The following is a 20969-nucleotide window of genomic DNA, read 5'->3' as shown; positions in this document are numbered from 1 at the left end:
ATGTGGAGTTATGTACTTAAAAAAAGGTGAAATAACTGAAAACATGTTTTATATTTTATGTGTGGGTCTTTAAAATAGCCACCCTTTGCTCTGATTACTGCTTTGCACACTCTTGGCATTCTCTCAATGAGCTTCAAGAGGTAGTCACTTGAAATGGTTTTCCAACAGTCTTGAAGGAGTTCCCAGAGGTGTTTAGCACTTGTTGGCCCCTTTGCCTTCACTCTGCGGTCCAGCTCACCCCAAACCATCTTGATTGGGTTCAGGTCCGGTGACTGTGGAGGCCAAGTCATCTGCCGCAGCACTCCATCACTCTCCTTCTTGGTCAAATAGCCCTTACACAGCCTGGAGGTGTGTTTGGGGTCATTGTCCTGTTGAAAAATAAATGATGGTCCAACTAAACGCAAACCAGATGGGATGGCATGTCGCTGCACGATGCTGTGGTAGCCATGCTGGTTCAGTGTGCCTTCAATTTTGAATAAATCCCCAACAGTGTCACCAGCAAAACACCCCCACACCATCACAGCTCCTCTTCCATGCTTCACAGTGGGAACCAGGCATGTGGAATCCATCCATTCAAAGACACCGTGGTTGGAACCAAAGATCTCAAATTTGGACTCCTCAGACCAAAGAACAGATTTCCACTGGTCTAATGTCCATTCCTTGTATTTTCGGCCCAAACAAATCTCTTCTGCTTGTTGCCTCTCCTTAGCAGTGGTTTCCTAGCAGCTATTTGACCATGAAAGCCTGATTTGCGCAGTCTCCTCTTAACAGTTGTTCTAGAGATGGGTCTGCTGCTAGAACTCTGTGTGGCATTCAACTGGTCTGTGATCTGAGCTGCTGTTAACTTGCGATTTCTGAGGCTGGGGACTCGGATGAACTTGTCCTGAGAAGCAGAGGTGACTCTTGGTCTTCCTTTCCTGGGTCGTTCCTCGTGTGTGCCAGTTTCGCTGTAGCACTTGATGGTTTTTGTGACTCCTCTTGGGGACACATTTAAAGTTTTTGCAATTTTCCGGACTGACTGACCTTCATTTCTTAAAGTCATGATGGCCACTTGTTTTTCTTTAGTTAGCTGATTGGTTCTTGCCATAATATGAATTTTAACAGTTGTCCAATAGGGCTGTCGGCTGTGTAGTAACCTGACTTCTGCACAACATGGTCCCAACCCCATTGATAAAGCAAAAAATTCCACTAATTAACCCTGATAAGGCACACCTGAAAACCGTTTCAGGTGACTACCTCTTGAAGCTCATTGAGATAATGCCAAGAGTGTGCAAAGCAGTAATCAGAGCAAAGGGTGGCTATTTTGAAGACACTAGAATATAAAACATGTTTTCAGTTATTTCACCTTTTTTTTGTTAAGTACAGAACTCCACATGTGTTCATTATATAGTTTTGATGCCTTCAGTGAGAATCTACAATGTAAATAGTCATGAAAATACAGAAAACGCATTGAATGAGAAGGTGTGTCCAAACTTTTGGCCTGTACTGTATGTATGTATATGTGTGTATATATATATATCACTGCCTCAATTGTTTTAGGACTCTTTTGCAAAGCAGGATTTCTGTGTAAGCTAGGTAACTGAAGCCAGTAGTCCGTGTAGGCAACATGAATGCTGAATGGTGCAACTGTCAATGAATTGTATAATTGTGGATTAGCTTACCCACCCATCCAAAGGTAGAGGAGATCAGGAGTACTTTTACTAGCAGCTTCAAAAACAGGCTCTATTGGTGGGATCTTTGCTGGTACCTATGACCCCAATGAGATTTCAGGTTTCCAGAGACTGGTCACATGAAGTGACCAGGTGTAAATGGTGTCATCATGTCTGTGCTATTTATTGGCCAGTATATCTGCTAAATGATGAATAGGTTGATCCCTGGACCCTCTGCTGTTGTATCAAGCCTATTTGAAAGTCAGTAAAGGAAGATAATGATGGGGAAGATGGTATAGGGCATGGAAGTGTGTATGTGGGTTACAAATGATTTAGAGCTAGAGTGAAAGTGTGACAAACAAGATTGTGGTGAAGCCTCATGCAGTGGATAATCCACCCTGTCCTTTAGCTGTCCTAGCTGGGAGGAACACACTCAGACTGTTGATTAGTCTTGGGTGCTTAGAGGTTGAGTGAGGTTCTGCTTTGTGGGGTAAGGTTAGGCGGTTCATTTTTGCAGTACAAGAGAGAGGAATGTTGGTGTAGCCGTGTATGTGTATAAGTGCAGTATTGCCCAATGTGTGTAGCTTGAGCACGGTGTCTGATCTTTGTTGCGTGCACTTTGGAAAAGATTAGTCCTCCCACAGATTAGTGCAGGCTAAGCCTCTCTCACTCTCACTCTCGATCAGTGGGAAAAGAGCTGGTAGCAACCATCAGCGTTCAGGATCATAAGCTGTTTATATCTCTTCCACTGTATAATGTTTTGTGCAACATTTTGCCACATTTAGGTGGTGGTTGACATGCACGGAGGGCCAGTTACATGGATGCCGGAGAGGACGGACAACAGCAGGAGCTAAGAAGAATGAGTAGTGCACGTTCGGATGGAGAGAAGACAGTGCTGAGTGGAAGGTGGAGGGTTTCTCTTTTGCACTGATTTGCCCCTTTCTGAAGATGAGATTTGGTGCCCTGCTTTGGCTGTTTCTGGGGTCTTCATATGGGATGACCACTCAGGTACCTGAGATGACACCAGCAACAGAGACCGAAATGACCACAATGCTGGAAGACCAAGGAAGTGGTAAGGCAACCAGTTGGGAAAGTTATGATTTACAATGAGGGGGGCCAGTTCGGCCAGAAAAATGTCACTCAAGGTCAGATGTTATCAACCTTCTTTTGGAGAGCCTGCAGGTTTCGCTTCCACCCCAAATCTAGCTAATGAAAGGCTTTTAAAGGTAGTAATTAGACGGATCAGGTGGAGTCGATTATAATTGAAGTCTGTGGAAAGGTAGAGGAGCAGGTCTGCTGACTACTGGTCTAGACCTTCCAGAAGTCTGAGATACGTCATTGACTTTAAATCTGAGGTGCATCTTAAACAGGTAAAGCAGGAAAACAGCAGCCTGACTGTTTACTGACAGAGTCACTATGATGAAACTTAAATATATTATAAATATTAGGGATTCTGGTTCCAGGGCCGAGATTAATGCGATTTAACAAAGCGTGAATTTGTATGAATTGTGATGATTTCCACTTGCATTAGCGTTATGGAGATAAAAGAGCTGTCTGTGCTGGACATTGGGACATATATAGATACATAGGCATAACGTTCATGCTGCACCAAAACAGACATGACCTTTTCTTGTCAGAGTAGGCAGTTCTTTGGCACATTTAGTGATAAGGCACCAGTCTCTCTTAGAAGGGCTGTTGTGTCTTCTCATTATTATTATTGACTGTGGTAACTGGTTGCACTATTCAAATGTGGCCAATGAAGATTAGATCAAATAAAAGTCTGAAGCATTCCTTTAACAATTGATCCTTAAAGCATTTAAGCATCTTTCCCTTTTCTTGCTAAGTCAAAACCGTGAAATATGCAGTTACATTTAAATAATCAATATTTTAGCAACGTCATTAGGACATTCATATTAAGTGCCCGAAAAAAACTGTAGCACATAAGACAGGAGCTAAGCTTTTCCTTTCCAAAACGAATAAATAAATAAAAATACATGAGATTTACAGATTTAGCTAAATTATATGTATGTAAACTCTAAATCTGTATGTTGTGCTGAACTGTTTGAGTGACAAACTTCACATGGTGACTCAAGAAATATATGTAATACTGATAAGCTGCAGCTAACACTTCTAACAGCTAACACAGGTAGTGACTGATAAACCAATGGAAGCTCATTACAAAGAACTAGTAAAGATAGTGAATATTTTCTTCTTAATCTCACAGCAGCTAATTGTCGTGAGCTGTATTTCTAGTGTTTGTAGTTTTATAATTTCACTATCAAGAAGCCAAGTGGTGTAGTGCACAGCACCACGTATCAGGGTAAAATGCTAACACCATCACAACCCTCACACACAGGGGTTTGATACATTTAGAGGTGTGAAATCTTGACTAATGCTCCTTTAAGCTGCAGTTTATCCATTACAAAGCAGTCTAGCTCTATTAGAAGCAGCTACAATTTAATAATAAGGTCTTGTTCAGCTGTTTGAGTTTCTTTAATGGAGATGAGTAATGTGGGTCAGGTTTGCTGGAGGTGGAGCAGGAGGAGGAGCTGGCCGACACATATTGGTCTGGGACAGCGCCGCTGTGTTTCGGAGGCTGCAGGGGTCGCCACAGGGAGCTCAAGAAGGACAGCTGCGGAGATTCAGGCTGCTGCTGGGTGGGCTACAAGTCCCTGTGCAGGGGTGAGTATTATTGCTGTATTACTGCAGTTTGCAGAATAAGTCTGGCAAAGCATCTCAAAAGATGAAACTCTGTAGTTGGTGATATCTGTGGTAAGGTTTCACACTTCAGACCATAATTGATTGCAAAGGGTTTGTATCTGAATTTAATTTAATTTTTATTTCTAAAGTCAAGCCAGTTTGTCCATTTACTTTTGAGTCTGTGAAAGTGGAGGGATTTTTTTTTTTTTTTTTTTTGGGCTGTACACTGAAAGGTTTTGAGATCAAAAGATTAACATGAAATGACAAATCGATCAAAACTTCAGTTTTTATTTTTACAGTGAACAACTTCAACCCAGTGGACGTAGGCCCCACTTTAGGAATGGTTGAGGAGTTGAGAACCTTTGCTTTATTTGAATGCTTTAATGACCAAGTTTTCCAATCTGAAATCAACCATCTCTGAAATAAAGCATTCCCTGTCCATGTACTCTGGAAAGCTAAAGTGGATCTTCTGACAAAGGGGGTGACCACATTGGATGCCAGGTGTGATGATTTGGAATCTAGGTCTTACCATCAAAACATCCGAATCATCAGAGTTCCTGAGGGAGAAAGGTTTCTCTTATTAATTCCATTGTATCTGAGCTGCTAAAACAAGCCTTTGACCTGAATAAAACTCCTGAGATTAACTGCGCTCATCTCTCTCTCCAGGTCAGAGAAAAGGAGAAGCTCCACAGCTGATTGTAGCAAGGCTACATCTTACTACTTCAAATGTTGGGGCTATGAGTGGTTCAGTGGACTAAGGCGTTGCCACTATGATCCGAGAATCGCAGGTTGGGGTTATGTAGCTTGCCAGTGTCATAGAGGGCACAATTGGCCTTGCTCTCTCCCCACATTACTCCTAATCGGTTAGTCATCACAGGTGTCCGTTTTATTAGAGCTGGGGAGTCGCTGCTCAGAGATGCTGCATCAGCAGCAGTTCGAAAAGAGGTGGTGGCTGACTTCACGTGTCGGAAGAGACGCATGCTAGTCTCCACCCTCCTAGTGTTTGGGGCATTGCTAATGATCAGGGGAGTTCACATGAGTGAGAATTGGGTAATTAGCCTTACAAATTTGGGTAGAAATGGGGTACAATTACAAAGAAATTATTAAAACAAACAAACAAAAACAACTTGCACATTTTGGCACATTTTGTTTTATCCCACCCAGTTTAAAGTGAACAAGAAAAGAAAAGCCAGCTATTGTGAAGCTAAGAAAAGAAGGAAATTCAGAGCCAGTGTGTGCCAACAACCAGACAGCAAACATGTACAGACATGAGTACAGCAGATGATGATAGTAACCTAAAAATAAAGAAACACTCTACACATTTTATAATTTACAGAGAAATGTAGCATATCTAATTGGAAGGAACTTCATCATACAGCAAGGTTTCATTAAAGAAAAACTGACTGGCCAAGTCAATCCCTGCACTGTAACCCACCAAAACAAGCTGCAGTGGGAACCTGGAAAAGTTTGGACAATGACTTGATGCAAAAAAAAAGCCACCAAATATTAAGTATTATTTAAGTTAAAGTTAAATGTTAAATGTTAAACCGTAGTTAAGTTAAATGTAATTTATTAATGTATAGTTTTTAAATTTGTAGTAATTTAATTATATTTATATATATTTATATAATATATATCTTTGTTTGTTTTTTAGTTTTATTTTAATGTATTATTCATATTTTTTTATTACTTTCTAACCAATATCTTTTCCCACTAAAGCAGTTACAATAAACTAGCCCACATACTCTCAAGGACTCAAAACATTTGTGGTTCTCTCCCCCTTTCTCTTATGGCGTGTGCTAGTTAACTGTGGCCCACCAGACGTGGACTTTAATGGGGTGGCCTTTGGTAATGACTGGTGGGTAGGCTCTGTGGTGCGATACGAGTGCAGGCCAGGCTTTGTGCTTTTGGGGGACCCAGCACGGGCCTGCCAGTCCAACGGGAAATGGACCCCAAAGCCATCCTGCCTCAGTGAGTATTACTTCTACTGGACTTTTCCCTCACAGTGTAAATATTTCACATCAATGCTATAAAGTAGTAATGCAATGCAAACATACACCAGTGCCGGTTCTCCAGCTGCTGTTGCCGCTACACTTGAACAATTATTAGAAAAAATGGCGGATAACAATGGCAGACATGAGTAGCTCCTCTCCTCCATTGTCCATTGTAACCACACTTTATAAACCAACTGGTTTAAAGTATGTATTGTGGATATTTGAGTACCCTCAATGTTGACACTTTTATGTCTAGTGCACACTTCATGCTCAAAGACTACTTGGTATTAGTAATTATTATGCAATCGGGACGCACCCCCAGTCTTTTCAGTGTGGTTGTGTACATAGCAGAAGCCCCTGCCCCTCCCTTCTTACTTGATTCTGATTCTGTAAACTATAGGTGTCCAAGTGTCCATATTACCTACATTAATATGTTGAAGATATGTTGTGATGCTTTTATATTATGCTACTTTTTCAGTGTTCGTATCCCAGCTCTCTCTCTTGCTCTCTCTCCCTCCATATGTATCTTTCAGGAGTGTGTCGGCGGGGTCGGGTGGAGGTAAATGAGAAGGAAATTGACGGGGTGTGCACTTCCACATGCCCACCCAAAAACTACTCAGGCTCGGGCTCTCAAAGCCACGGCTGCAGCCTCATCAACAACTGCAGGACCAAAGAGGCAAGCTGGAAAAGCTGGTTTACACGCTGCGCCTACTGTGAGTGTGACTGCTTCATCCCCTGTGGTGAGTCTCACGCACACTTCAAGATTTTACTTAAAGCTGTAGGCCCCTTACCCCAAATATATTTGATCAGGCAAGACGTGTTTGGTGTCAGAAGTTTGCTTTTTTAGGTTTGTACTGTTTTGTCTTACCTACAAATTAGCTTTGTGCTAACTGCAGGCCGAAATCATCACACACTTGCCTCAAACCATGTCAAGATATTAAGCCATCTGAAATCGACTTGCTAACGTGGTCTCTAAGACCTAGATTAAGATGAATGAAACACACAACCAGATTTACCACAATGTTTAAAGCATACACCATTGCAATCACACATTTTTGCATTGATAAATGAGAACCCCCATATTTTACTGTTACCACTTTTTCTCCCTCATTTGCTTGTGCTGTCACACTTATTAACTATTAACTATCCTCTCCGTCAGTCAATATTATACCTGTCAGCTTAATCAAATATTTATTATTAGGTTACTACCATTTAACCAACAACAGGATGTAGAAATAATCATTTGGCTGGAATTACTGATATTGATATCATGCTGTACCAGACAAAGCCAGTACTTACTGTGATCATTGGGGTTGGGTGACATGAGGTATAGCACAGTTGGTAACCTTTCTTTATTGCTTTATTCTTCGCATACTCTCTGATATCTGTGGCCTTCCTAAACAGTGATATCTGTTGTGAAATTACTGTTGCCATTGTGTGGCATTTTATTTTAGGTTTTCTATTTAGGTTTGTCCTGATTGATTTGATGTTTATTGCACTTCAAATTTTCTGTTCTATTAGTTTGTTAGTGAGCAATTCACACTTAAAACTGGTAAATTGGTAAAAATGTTTACAACACATATTGTCAGAGAGTGTGAGGCCAATTATGTTTTCTTGGACAGGGAATCACCAAGAATTGCACTCACAAGATCCTGATGATTGGGCCAGTGATTAGACACTAGGAGCCCTTGCTGAACTTAAAGTCAGTGGTTCCCATCCTTGGTCCTGAAGCAATTACTGCCCTGCACATTTTTAGTGTTTTCCCTGATTCCCAACACACCTAATCCTGCTGATCAGCTAATTACCAAGTTCCAATTACCAAGTGGAAGGTAGTGGTCTTCTTGACCAGGTTTGTAAACCACTGAACATGAACACTGAACATTTCCTGTGGTCGAGCCTTCTGGAGATCTGATCAAATGATGGTTGGCAAATAGTGGTTGGTGTGGCGCAACAGATAACACAACTACCTACCAGTAGGAGACTGGGGTTTGAGTGCTGTTCTGGGTGACTATGCTGCGCTACACCAATAAGAGTCCTTGGGCAAGACTCCGAACACTACATATAAGTAACCTTTAAGTTGCTCTGGATAAGAGCGTCAGCTAAATGCCACAAATGTAATGTAATGTAAATGAAAGCATTTTCAAATTCAATTCTTCTACATTTCTTTTATTTTTTCTGTTTCAGCATCAGCAGGGTAGAAGATTTTCTCCTTGCCCTCTGCTGAGATTTGGACACTGCATCCTGTAATAATCACATCCACACAAGGCATTGGAAATCAACTCTATCCAGAGTTGGAACTTCCCCTTTCAGGTCAAAGGCTGCAAAGAAGGCTGTTCAAATTATTTTTTAAAGAAGAAACACTCTCTTAAGCTCTTCACAAGCGATGTCTCCTTGACAGATCTCTCTGGTTGACCACATGCAGCCATTCGTCTGCACTGATGTGTTTAAAGGCTGTTGTTGTTAAAGAAGGCCCTTCCTCTGTATTCACGTTTCAGAAGGAATTAAAGTGACTGACCTGGGCAATCTGCTCAAGTCTGAGCTCAGTATGGAGCTGAAGACTTAATCTTGTTACCAGCCAACACAGGAGACTGTCTCTGTGTACTGTTTGCTACTTCAGTGTTTCACTACTACGCACTGAGTGGCCAGTTTGTCACTGTTACATTACTGACCATAGTTCATCTACTACTGTTATTCCTGTCCATCAATGGAACAAGACAGCCATTGCACACCATAGGACCACCCTGACAAGATCCACTATATGCACAAAAGTATTGAGACACCTGTTGATTCATTGTTTCTTCTTAGATTGGGGGTATTAAGAAAGTTTATCTTGCTTTTGTTGGACTAACTCTCTCTGCTGTCCAGGAATGACTTTCTACTAGACTTTGGAGCATTGCTATCAAAATGTTATTGCGTTAGGATGTTGGATGATCACCACCCATCCCCATCCCCAATGTCCTACCTCATCTCAAAAATATTAGATGGAGCACCCTCATTTAAAAGTATATAGATCCACTCCTCCACAGCTCAATGCTGGGGGGATTTATACCCCTGTAGCACACACCTGGCAATAGATTCATGTATATCTGCACCAGAGAGTCCTATTCTATTCTATCTACTACATGGACTAGACAAGCTGTGAGTGTGCATTTACACATCTGTGTCAGCAGTGGCTGCAACTTAAAAGTACCTGAATGCATTTATTACAATGAATGTTTGTTCATAGAAACAACAGAAAGGAACTAATGATTTCATTAGGTTTGAAGCCAGATTGATTTATTTGAACACTAAGATGATTGAATTGATGCAGAAGGTTTTACTTCTTGGTCCAAGTGGTGTACTTCAGAATGATGTGCTCATCTTTTTTGGGTTGATAGCAGCCGACTCCTGCAAAAAACACATTTGTCCATTTTAAATGATTCATCACCGCAACTGACTGCATGCAGAAATGTCCCATTTTCTTGACTGAGGCAGACACTTACCCACATCCAGCGCAGTGACAGTGCCATCATGCTCCGAGAGAATCTGCCAGTAGGTGTGCTTAGCCTCTGAGCCTGCAACCCCATTCACACTCTCCAAAAACAGGCCGAAGTTGGGGTCCACAGTCACAGTGAACCTACAACAGAGTTACAACAGCAAAACTGTGGTGTCTCACACACATAGAGCCAAACCAGTGTTTACAGAACAGTTCCCTGTCTTCTTATTATTTTTTTTTTGCTTGTGAGTATTGCTTGTGAGTTTTGCTTGTGAGTATTGCACAGAGGACCTATTCCCCAGTGTCTTTTCACAGCACCTCTTCCTGTAAGTAACACAATTAAATTAGACCTTGCAGCCTTTTTTATAGTGTCGTGCAGGGCACAGGCGCAGGGTATGACATTTTCCTATCAGGTTATTAATGCAGAGGTGGGGGACTTGGCTAGGTAATTTTCCTGCTGTTGGGTCTGTTGACTGGGATTTGATCTCCTCACACAGTTAGGTGGTGTGCCACTCTAGATCTGTGAAATTACTCTAAATAAAATCAGTTTAAAGTAAATGTACCTTTGTGGTCTTTCTTGGACATAAATATGCACATGACTTTACAGCTATAGAGTGGTGCAACTGTCTAACTGCCTGCTTGTCAAGAGACAGGAAGTTTGAATCCCATCAACACCACAGATCCTTATTATGAGGAGTCTGAAAATAGGAAGGTCCATATAATCTCCTATAAAATGGGGACCTGCAGATGCAGCTCATTTACTATTTTGTTTGAGGCTATATTGTTGATCAAACTGTAAAAATGTGAGTTTACCTCCTAACATTCAAATCAAACTAAAGAAAATGTAAACATATTGTCATACTGTCTTTTGTCATATTGTCAACTTTTTTTTTATCATCATGGATTAGTTTTCAACTGCCACTTTGTTTGTTCCCAGTAGTTTGTCATGTTAAAGAATCCCTTTTGTTTTTGGACTAATATTCCAATGTATGGAAATGTTTATTAAATGATTTGTCTAGTTATATATACTTTGTGATCATCTGGCTAAGGTTTAAGATTTTATTTGATTTTGATTTTCTTCTACAAAGCACCAGTTCTATGAGACAGACAGATGGTTTAGGTTTAGCTCTAAAAAAAAATCTAAATGAACATCAACACACTGCAACTGATCATATCCTTGCCAAACTGTGAGCATGCAAGGCTCTGTTAACACCTAGATTTAACACACATCCTGGGAGATCTGATCATAAGTAGACACTAGCGCTAAGGACAGGTGTGAACATGGCCCCATGTGTCTCAGGCCTCCAATCATGAAATCCAACATCTAGTTGTCAACAGGGACGCATTCAAGACGCATTTAGATCTGTAAGATCATTTAAGACAGATGTTAAAGGGCCCCGTCCTTTATTCTCTATGTATTTGTATGTGTTTATGTATCAAAAACACATTCATCATATTTACATGACCATTTTATAATCTGGTGCATGCAAATGCCCTCTGTTCTGATTGGCTGCCCTGTATGTTGTCATTTTAAAAAGCAGTTTAGGCATTATTTAACATTTTATTTCAATTATTATTTTTATTTGATTGAATATTTGAATTACTATTCTATTATTTATCAATAAATAATAATAACAATATATATATATATATATATATATATATATATATATATATATATATATATATATATATATATATAATAAAAATATAAAAATAAAAAATAGATTAAACAATCCTAAATACAGTAAAAAAGAAAAGGTTTCTCATTTTACACAAAAACTATTAATTCAAATGTGCTGTTTTTTTCAGTACTTTGCATGTATTCACTGCATGCGCTGGGGAGTAAACAGTATGCTTTCTGACATGCTAATGTAGTCGTGCTAAAGCAAACTCTAAAATTTTTTATTCAATGAGCCAGGATATGCAGGATATAAAGCAGGATATTAACCATATCTGCACCATGATCATAAAGGTAAAAAGGTGCACGTATTTGTCACTGTACAGTGTACACTGTACAGTGAAATGTATCCTCTGCATTTAACCCATCTGGTAGTGAACACACACTCACACACACACGTGTGTTAGGGGCAGTGAGTACACACACTCACACCCAGAGCGGTGGGCAGCCAACTCCAGCGCCCGGGGAGCAGAGAGGGTAAAGGGCCTTGCTCAAGGGCCCAACAGTGGCAGCTTGCCGAGCCCGGGAATCGAACCCTGTTATCGATATCCCGGCGCTCTAACCACTGAGCCACCACTGCCCCATAATACATACACAATATAAAAGAAGATAGGATTTAATCATTTACTCCTACTTGTGGTAAAGCAGAAATGCCTTAGTACAAGTCTGAAAGGCCTGAATCGTTCTAGAAACTCTCATAATCTTGTAATATGAGACTGTTTTTGTGTTTCATACTTGAATTCACTGTTGCTGTCTTCCAGACTCCTTAATGCCCCGTACAGCACCCCTCCCTCCAGCACAGAAGTGTGGTAAGAAGGCGACGAGGCGCTAAATTCATCCTTCACAGTGACTCTGATGGGCACTGCCTTCAGTTCCTCTGTTTCAGGAGAGAGAATGGGGAATGGTTTTGTGAGTGTATAATGCCCTCTTTGCTCTGAGATTTAAAGCAGGATGCAGCTGAAGCACTATAAAGATTGGGTCTGTCCACAAGTTCTTTAAGATGAAGAGCTAGGTTACATAGATTACAATTTCCTCTGCCTTCAGCCAAGCACAGCTAGGAAATGTATTACTAGGGGAAAAATGAATGAGGAAAAGGAAGAGAGATAAACAGACACTTCTAGGTCAGAAACACCCTGTGGAGAATAGTATTGACTACGCAAAAGGAATTCTGTATGCACAGTCAGGGCCCAAAAAACAGATTCTAATACAAGTGGTTCAGCTGATCCTCATATTAAGGTTACTCCAGAGCAAAATATCAGTGTCAGCTTTTCTACATCACTACATTCACTAATACATTCATTAATCAGACATAACAACATAACATCTACCTGCCTTATATTGTGTGGCCCCCCCTTGTGCAATCAAAAACAGCTCTGACCCATCCAAGCCTGGAATCCACCAAGGCATTAGCATCCCATCCATTAAGTCCTGTCCAGACAGGCTAGCCTTTAGCAATAAGCCTTGGGTGCCGGTTGCCAGTTCAGCAGTTGTACTTCCTTGGACCACTTCTGGTAGGTACTAAGTACTGCATCTCTACACTCTACTGCATTTCCTCAGGCCTAATGGTTGGTGTAGCATAGTGGGTAACAGCCCCGCCTTCTGTTTGGTTTTGGGTTTTTGGTTCCCCAGCCAGATAAGCACACCACACTACACCAAGAGTCCTTGGGCAAGACTCCTAACACTGCATTCACATGGAATTCAAATGGAAGTCGCTCTGGATCTGGAGTCTCAGCCAAATGCAGTCAATGTAAATTAGGTGGGCAGAATGACCCTGCCTTCGTTATGCACTCACCTTTTTTCACTGGCAGACCCAGAGCCACTGTGGACAGCAGTGCTACAGAGCACAGAGCAGAAACTAGCCAAAGTGCCATTGCAGCAGTCAGTCAAGTCTGAATCCCTCGCACACTCTCACGGCCCTACTTATACTCCTCCATGTCCCTTCCCTGCCTCTCCTCATGGTAGTCCACGTTGCATGATTACAACATGTCATCTGTGTTACTATGAGGCCTTATCTCAAGTTTGACAGTCAACAGTGGCCTTCTGAGAATCACACCGTTGGGAATATGTGGAATATTCTTTGATGCTTTGTGTCCCTCTTTGGCTCCAACGTGTGCTTTGCCCAGAATGATGTGTGCTATGCTGGGTGTTCTCTATGTACAAATGGAGTACAAACACTTGACGGTGAATTATAACGGCAGTTAATGATGTGGGCAGAATGACCCTGTGACCCTGTGTTCTCTCCTGGCCATTATGAAATATGACAAGTCAAACGGAATGAGAGAAGGGGTGTGGAAATGTTTAATAACGTTGCTTGTTTTATAGCTGCACACCCTGTATGGAGATCTAATATCCATCAGCAAATAGTAGATTTAAAATAGATTACATACATTAAAACATTCCATTATATTCAACGTATTGTCACTGTCACTCTTAAATCTCCAAAACAGCAACTTTACAGGAGAAGGACAAAAAACTTTTTTGATGTAAAATTATTCATGAAATTTGGACATATTTAACAATCACCTGCCAGATTCACATTTCATCAAAAAGTCACAAAGGTCTTGTATGACAATGATGGTGTATTTGTTAAACATTGTAATATATGTGACACACAATATTGGTCAAAATTGGTCATTTTCAAATATGGGAAACATATTTTTGACATATCAATATATACAAACATCTAACAATATATGATAGAAAATTGTCACTCTAAAATAAATGAAAAGAAGGAAGGGAAAAAATTATCTTTCGATGGACATCAAGATAAGATTATTCCAATTATTTCAAGTTATTTTGAAACATTTCTATTGCTCCTTTCATACTGAACCATCTGCTAACTTTAAATTATGTAAAAATATATATATAAAAAACCCTGCAGGTCACATATAATCGCATGTATGTACTATTATTGAAATATACTTATGTGCTGATTACATTTATGCATATATATGTATTTATCTACCAATCTAAATATATATGCATTTACTTATTTATTTGAGATGTTCTCAATCCTGTATAATATATGTGCATATATGGCCATATATCAGATTCATGTATGGAATCCATAAGAGTCACAAAGAGCATATTGATTGGAAATTTGAATGGAAGTTAAAGTAAAATTAGAGTTTATCTCAAGTCATTTAGAGCATTTCTATTGGTCCGTTCATCCAGAATGATTTACACAGTCTGCAGAGAAGCTACAGGGTTCAAACCATGGAGAAAACTGAAAATGGACAAAACTGGAGATACATGTTTTTCATTGGACAGCAGCGATATGATGTCATATTACTCAAAATGTAAGATGCACTCTAAGTTAATGCTAGTATAGTTTTGTTAACCTATTTTGTTAAGTCTGCTGTCATATATATATATGCCCAACTTTACAGTTGAACTGTAAACGGTTGTCTGCACATCTAAACAGTGATTAACATGGTTTCTATGTACATACACCTTGTGTAACGTCTTTGTTTAAGGGAGTGTTGCCAAGCTGTCTAAAACAATGTTTCTCAACCCCAGACCCCTGCCCTGTCACCTCTCTCCTGCTCCCTACCAAAGGTGGGTAGAAACGGATTCTGATTTACCAGTTCCTCGTACTGGGTAACAGTCTTGACAGATTTCTGCTTTTAAAATTATTACAGAATCAGAAGTGCCAAAATCAGACACCACCCTTCATTAATTTGGAATTACAGTTAGTACAGTCATTACGTACAAGGCTATTACGTAAGAGCCTCTAAACTTGGTGTGGAACCTTTCCATTACGTAAACAACTTGGCGTTTTGTGGCCACATTAACAGAAACACATACTTGGTGTGACCTGTACAGTTAGAGGCTCTACCTGCTCTTTTTCCAGGCACCATGTGTGTCCGTCATCTTCTAGCTCTTCATTAGTGGTCAGTTTCTGACCGCAGGACCACTGTTGGCTGCTGCATGTTTTTGGTTGGTGGGCAATTCTCAAACCAGTTGTAACACTGAGGTGTGTACATACCTAATAAATTCAGCCAAATAAAGTCAGTGCAGGTACAAGGTTCCTAATACACTGGCAACTAAGTGTACCAGAGGCAGATCTTTGGCAACTCTATCCAGCTGCGGTCAACTCATGATCAACTTATCCACTCATTACCCTTCAGAGGTGGACAAGCTTGAGTGCCACCGGCGCAAAACTGCTGCTCCTACATTGGCAACCTTTTCTTTGATGTGTGTGCAATGACCACCACCCTCGAAATATTGAGAGCTCAGAACTCAACTACTTAAAGGTGCACATATTGCTGACACAAGTGTTCAGATGCATACAGATGCATCTCCATAGAAAAGCACCTAAGGTGCAAAGTGCAAAGCCAAACATTATCTGGGGGGGTAGAAACTGCATTTTCTGATATGATGGAACCCCATCCAATATTTTCGTTATGAGCTGATGTGGTGTTAGACATCCAGAACTGATTATCCAACATTAGTACTGAACTCATTGTCCTGGATGAATGCAATTTAATTCCCAAAGCAATGTCCCAGCATCCAATGTACAGCCTTCCCAAAAGAGTAGACGCAAAGGTGGAGGAGAAACTCTCTGTACTGACAACCTTGATTTCAGAAGAAACATTGGATACGTAGGTGTCTAAAAGTGAGAGCTGCATGTTGCTCTTTATGTCTGGTCTGCCCGAGTGCAGTGATTGATGTCTTCATGCATAGTTAATGAAGCTAACTCTAAAACGCTGATCTTTCATTACATTCTTCTAGTCCAATCTCAGTGCTGAAGCACGCAGTGCTAGCCATTTAGTTTAATGTAGCTGCTTCATGTAAGGTCGGAAAGAAGAGACTTCACAGCACCACTGTGATGTCCCTGAATTTATTTGATGCTTCTCTGACCTGTAAGAGGGAGAGTAGCATCTGTATCGTCACTGTTCCAGACGTCATATTTGTGTAAAATTCTGCAATTTTACTATATTAAAATATTATTTACACTTATTTACAATTCAATTCAATTCTCACATAATGCTGCTTTTGACATCACTAGATGTCCAAGTGGTGGTGGACACTCTTTCGCACACACACAGCTTGTCTAGTCCCTGTAGAGAAGTAATGCCAATAGAAAAGGACTCTCTGGAGCAGGTAAACATGAACCTATTGGTTCCATGCCTAATGCCAGACAAAGGTATAACCCCAGGCTAAAAAGGTATAAACCCCCCAGTATTGAGCTGCGGAGCAGTGGAACTGTGTTCTTCGGAATGGTGGTTGGTGCTCCATCCAATACGTCTGGGAGGAGTTGGGGAGTTGAGAATGAGGTGGGGTTGGGTGGTGATCATCCAACATCCTGACCTCACTAAAGCTCTTGTTGCTGAATGCAATCAAATCCTCACAGCAATGATCCAACATCTAGTGGAAAGCCTTTTCTCGAGAGTAGAGACAGATACTCTAATAAAAGCAGGATAAACACATTTTTAATATTATTGATTTCAGAAGAAACCATGAATGGGCAGGTGTCCCAATACTTTTGTCTATATAGTGTAAAATAAATATTTTAACTCATGGTGCGCTAAAATAGTATTCTACTAACTGTCATATGTTATATACAAACCCACACAATATACTCCAAAAGAGCTCGATCATTAGCTGATGAGCTGGATCAGGTGCTGTGGTGGGGAAAAGATGAAATTGTATGGGGCAGAAAGTCAGATCAGAGTAAGATCGGAGTTGGACCCACTGTCAGTAATGTAAATTTAGCTGTGAATAATGCAAAACCTCAGAGCTTCCGTATGTCCCTCACACTGATGCCTGTCAAGAGTACCAATAATCATAATATCAATCATTTAAATAATGCAAAAAAGTGATGAAAACTGAGGATGAAAACAGAATATTATGTTTTTTTCACACCGAATGATGCCATAATACAGTTTAGAGCGTGGGCTGTTGGGAGATGTATCTTTAGTGACACTGAGTCTGAAGTAGGCATAAACAGAGCATTTTCAACATTGCAATTTTCCAACAGAGGATCTCTGAGAGTAAAGAGGATCAGACACCCCCACCCCCATACCCAGCTCTTATGGGTGGTTTTCAGCATAAGTGGGATAGCTCTAGAGATAAAGTGGGGGGGAGCTGCTTCCCTTTTTAAAAAGCTCTATCCACAGCCCATATATCAAAAGTGGATAACTGATAAAACATACTGTACAAGATAATCTTTTAAATCACGATTAAAACCTCCTAAAATACAAGCAATTACAAACAGAAATAATGCTTTGAATTAACCATTTAATGCCTGAACCATCAAATTATTGCCAGAAAATTCAAATGATTTGAAAACTGAAATGTTAATTTGACCGTCTGATCATAAAAAAGATAATAAATAAGGCTTTACACACCCTATATTGCCAAAAGTATTCACTCACCCATCCAAATAATTGAATTCAGGTGTTCAGAAGCTCAGTGAAATCCAGCGTGGTACCATGATAGATTGCCAACTTTCTACAGAGTCAATCACTACAGACCTCCAAACTTCATGTGGCCTTCAGATTAGCTCAAGAACAGAGCGTGAAGAGAGCTTAATGGAGTGGGTTTCTATGGCCAAGCAGCTGCATCCAAGCCTTACATCACCAAGCGCAATGCAAAGCTTCGGATGCAGTGGTGTAAAACACACTGCCACTGGACTCTGGAGCAGTGGAGACGTGTTCTCTAGAGTGACAAATTCTTCGTCTGGCAATCTGATGGATGAGTCTGGCTTTAGAGAGAGAAGACCGGGAGAATGGTACTTGTCTGACTGCATTGTGCCAAGTGTAAAGTTTGGTGGAGGGGGGATTATGGTGTGGGGTTGTTTTTCAGGAGCTGGGTTTGCCCCCTTCGTTCCAGTGAAACAAACTCTTAATGCTTCAGCATACCAAGAGATGGATGAGTGAGTTTGGTGTAGAAGAACTCGACTGGCCTGCGCAGAGACCTGACCTCAACCCGATAGAACACCAGGCCTTCTCATCCAATATCAGTGGCTGACCTCAGAAATGCGCTTCTGGAAGAATGATCAAAAATTCCCATCACATTCCTAAACCTTGTAAAAAGCCTTCTCACAACAGTTGATGCTGTTATAGCCAGACATCATATTAAACCCTATGGATTAAGAATGGGATGTCACTAAAGTTCATATTCAAATGAATACTTTTAGGCAACATAGTGTATATAGGGCAAACTAAAACATGTAGAACACACAGTTAAACCTCATTTTAGCCTTTAAACTGTTACTCAAGTAATTGCAAACTTAAAAAATCAGTATGTATATTTCTGGTCTTGTAATATATGAATAATCCACCAGGGAGCAGAAAACATGTCTCTGATTTTTATGATTGATTTTTATTATTTATGTCATTAATTTGTATTCATATTTTTTTGTTTTCTTTGTTATTTTTATTATAACAATTATGATATTATTTATGTAACACTTATTTCATTCTACTATATTTAAGATACTTCATTATTTGAATATCACACTGATTTTCAAAAACCTCAATATGTATTAAAAACATCTTAAGAAAGATGGCATCACTCCCCTTTTAGGTGCTTTTAGGTGCTAAAAATCCATCCCTACTGTGATGACATCACATAAACCCAAATAAGCCTACTCAATGTTGCTAAACATATATAGCAATATCTAAGCAGTATTTATTCATATATCTATATTCTTAAAGATGAACAATATCTCCACCCCTGCTTTTACCCCTGGTTATTATTTTATTAGTTGTGAGAAATGCTTTGGACCATTGGGCAGTGATAGTGGGTGGGCACTACAACATAAAGAGAAAAGAGAAAATTAGGCAAGCATCGCAATTCTGATCACCGAAGCATTTCAAATAAAAAAAAACACAACACAGAGTCGAGATTTCACATATATAAAGATAGAAAGTGTGTGACTTTGGTTGGGGTGAAAAATGCTCAGATGCAGTTTTACAAGCTTATTTACAACCCTGTTATTTTGCCTTAGAGTACAATATAATAGCTGTGTCCAACATTATGCACTAAAACAATCCCACAATACATTGCAATAGGCAGTTATTTAAAAATGCATATATATATATATATACCCATAATTTATCACGTTGTTTGGTTTTATTTTATTTTTTGTAAATGATAGTCTTACCGGATAGTGTTGCTGTCCTCTCTGTGTCCTCTTGGTGCGGTGTGCTGTTAGCAAGCTGAGGAGACTGTAGAGACTGTAGCCACTCAGCTAATGTTAGCTTTTAGTCTAGCCCAGATACCTGCTCACCTTTCGTTGCGTTCCCCTTCTGATATGTGGTTAGCTCTAGTCTGAGGTAGCCCAGCTTGTTTTCAAGTGAGCAGAAATTGACAACACCTGGGTTTAAGGTACAGCTGTGTTCTTGAGATCTAACCTCTTATGTTTTACATTTCTATTGGTTGTGGCATGCGAGGCAAGACATGTAAAAGTGCCTGTATTTCTGAAAAATTACCCAAATTAAATTAGATTTAATTATTCTTTTAATTATTCACTTACATTTGAGCTGTACTAATACTGTCAAAAACAAACTAAATAAATAAATGAATAAATAAATAAATACAACCCTACCACCCCAAAACCCAATACATCCCTCAACATCTGGGGCTGGACCAACCTGAATTTCACTCCAAGAAATTTTTAAATGTGAAGGCTTGCAGCCATACCAAAACTTTTTTAATTTCCCTGTAGACCCAATAGGGGGCGCTAGTACTTTCAGGACTGCAGGAATAGCTGTACTGTTAAACCCTACGCACCAGGTTCATCAATATCAGCAACAGTGACTTGAGGAGCATCTGCTTTGTCACAAATATGAATGTTTAGAGGTACCTACAATCTCAGCTCTGAGTTATTCACTCAAAATCCCCCAAAAAATCGTTTGGTTTTTTTTTTTTTTTTTTACAGCAGCTTGTAAAAACCAGTCTCAGATAACCCTCAAAATCCCAGTGTATGTAATATATGGTGCTTGTAATATATGGGTAATCCACCAGAGATTATGATTGATTTTTATTATTTATGTCATTAATTTGTATTTATATATTTTTTTTGTTATAATAATTCTTTGCTATTTTTATTATAACAATTATGTTATTATTTATGAAACGCTTATTTAATTCTACTATATTTAAGATACTTCATTATTTAAATATCCCACTGATTTTGCTGAGGTCTCAAAAACTTAAATATGTATTAAATACGTATTAAATAAAAAATCCATCTCTATGGATAACCCAGATTACCCTCAAAATCTGTCTCTTTGTGTGTTGTTTCAGTGTGTGTGTGTTGTTTCAGTGTGTGTGTGTGTGTGTGTGTTCTGATCTGTGCGCTTGCTATAGAGCTGCGTTTTGACCGAGAGTAACCCCGTGCGCTTCACCGGGAGTAACCTGCCCCGCCCACTGCACCACCACCAGCAGCAGCAGCAGCAGCAGCAGCAGCAGCGCCGTTAAAGGGACCGACCACCCTCAGCCCGGTGCACCCTGCCTTT

General features: G+C 40.0%; 1 protein-coding gene across 1 annotated transcript in view; it reads left to right on the top strand.

Moving 5' to 3' along the window:
• nherf4b (NHERF family PDZ scaffold protein 4b) overlaps positions 1–20969 on the top strand; it is a 111682-nt gene that overhangs the window by 29037 nt on the left and 61676 nt on the right. The gene's annotated exons all lie outside the window — the stretch shown is intronic.

This window comes from Salminus brasiliensis, chromosome 1, assembly GCF_030463535.1.
Source record: "Salminus brasiliensis chromosome 1, fSalBra1.hap2, whole genome shotgun sequence".
Lineage (NCBI taxonomy): Eukaryota > Metazoa > Chordata > Actinopteri > Characiformes > Bryconidae > Salminus > Salminus brasiliensis.
Note: the sequence above shows the minus strand (reverse complement) of the source record. Positions and strands in the feature narration are given on the sequence as shown.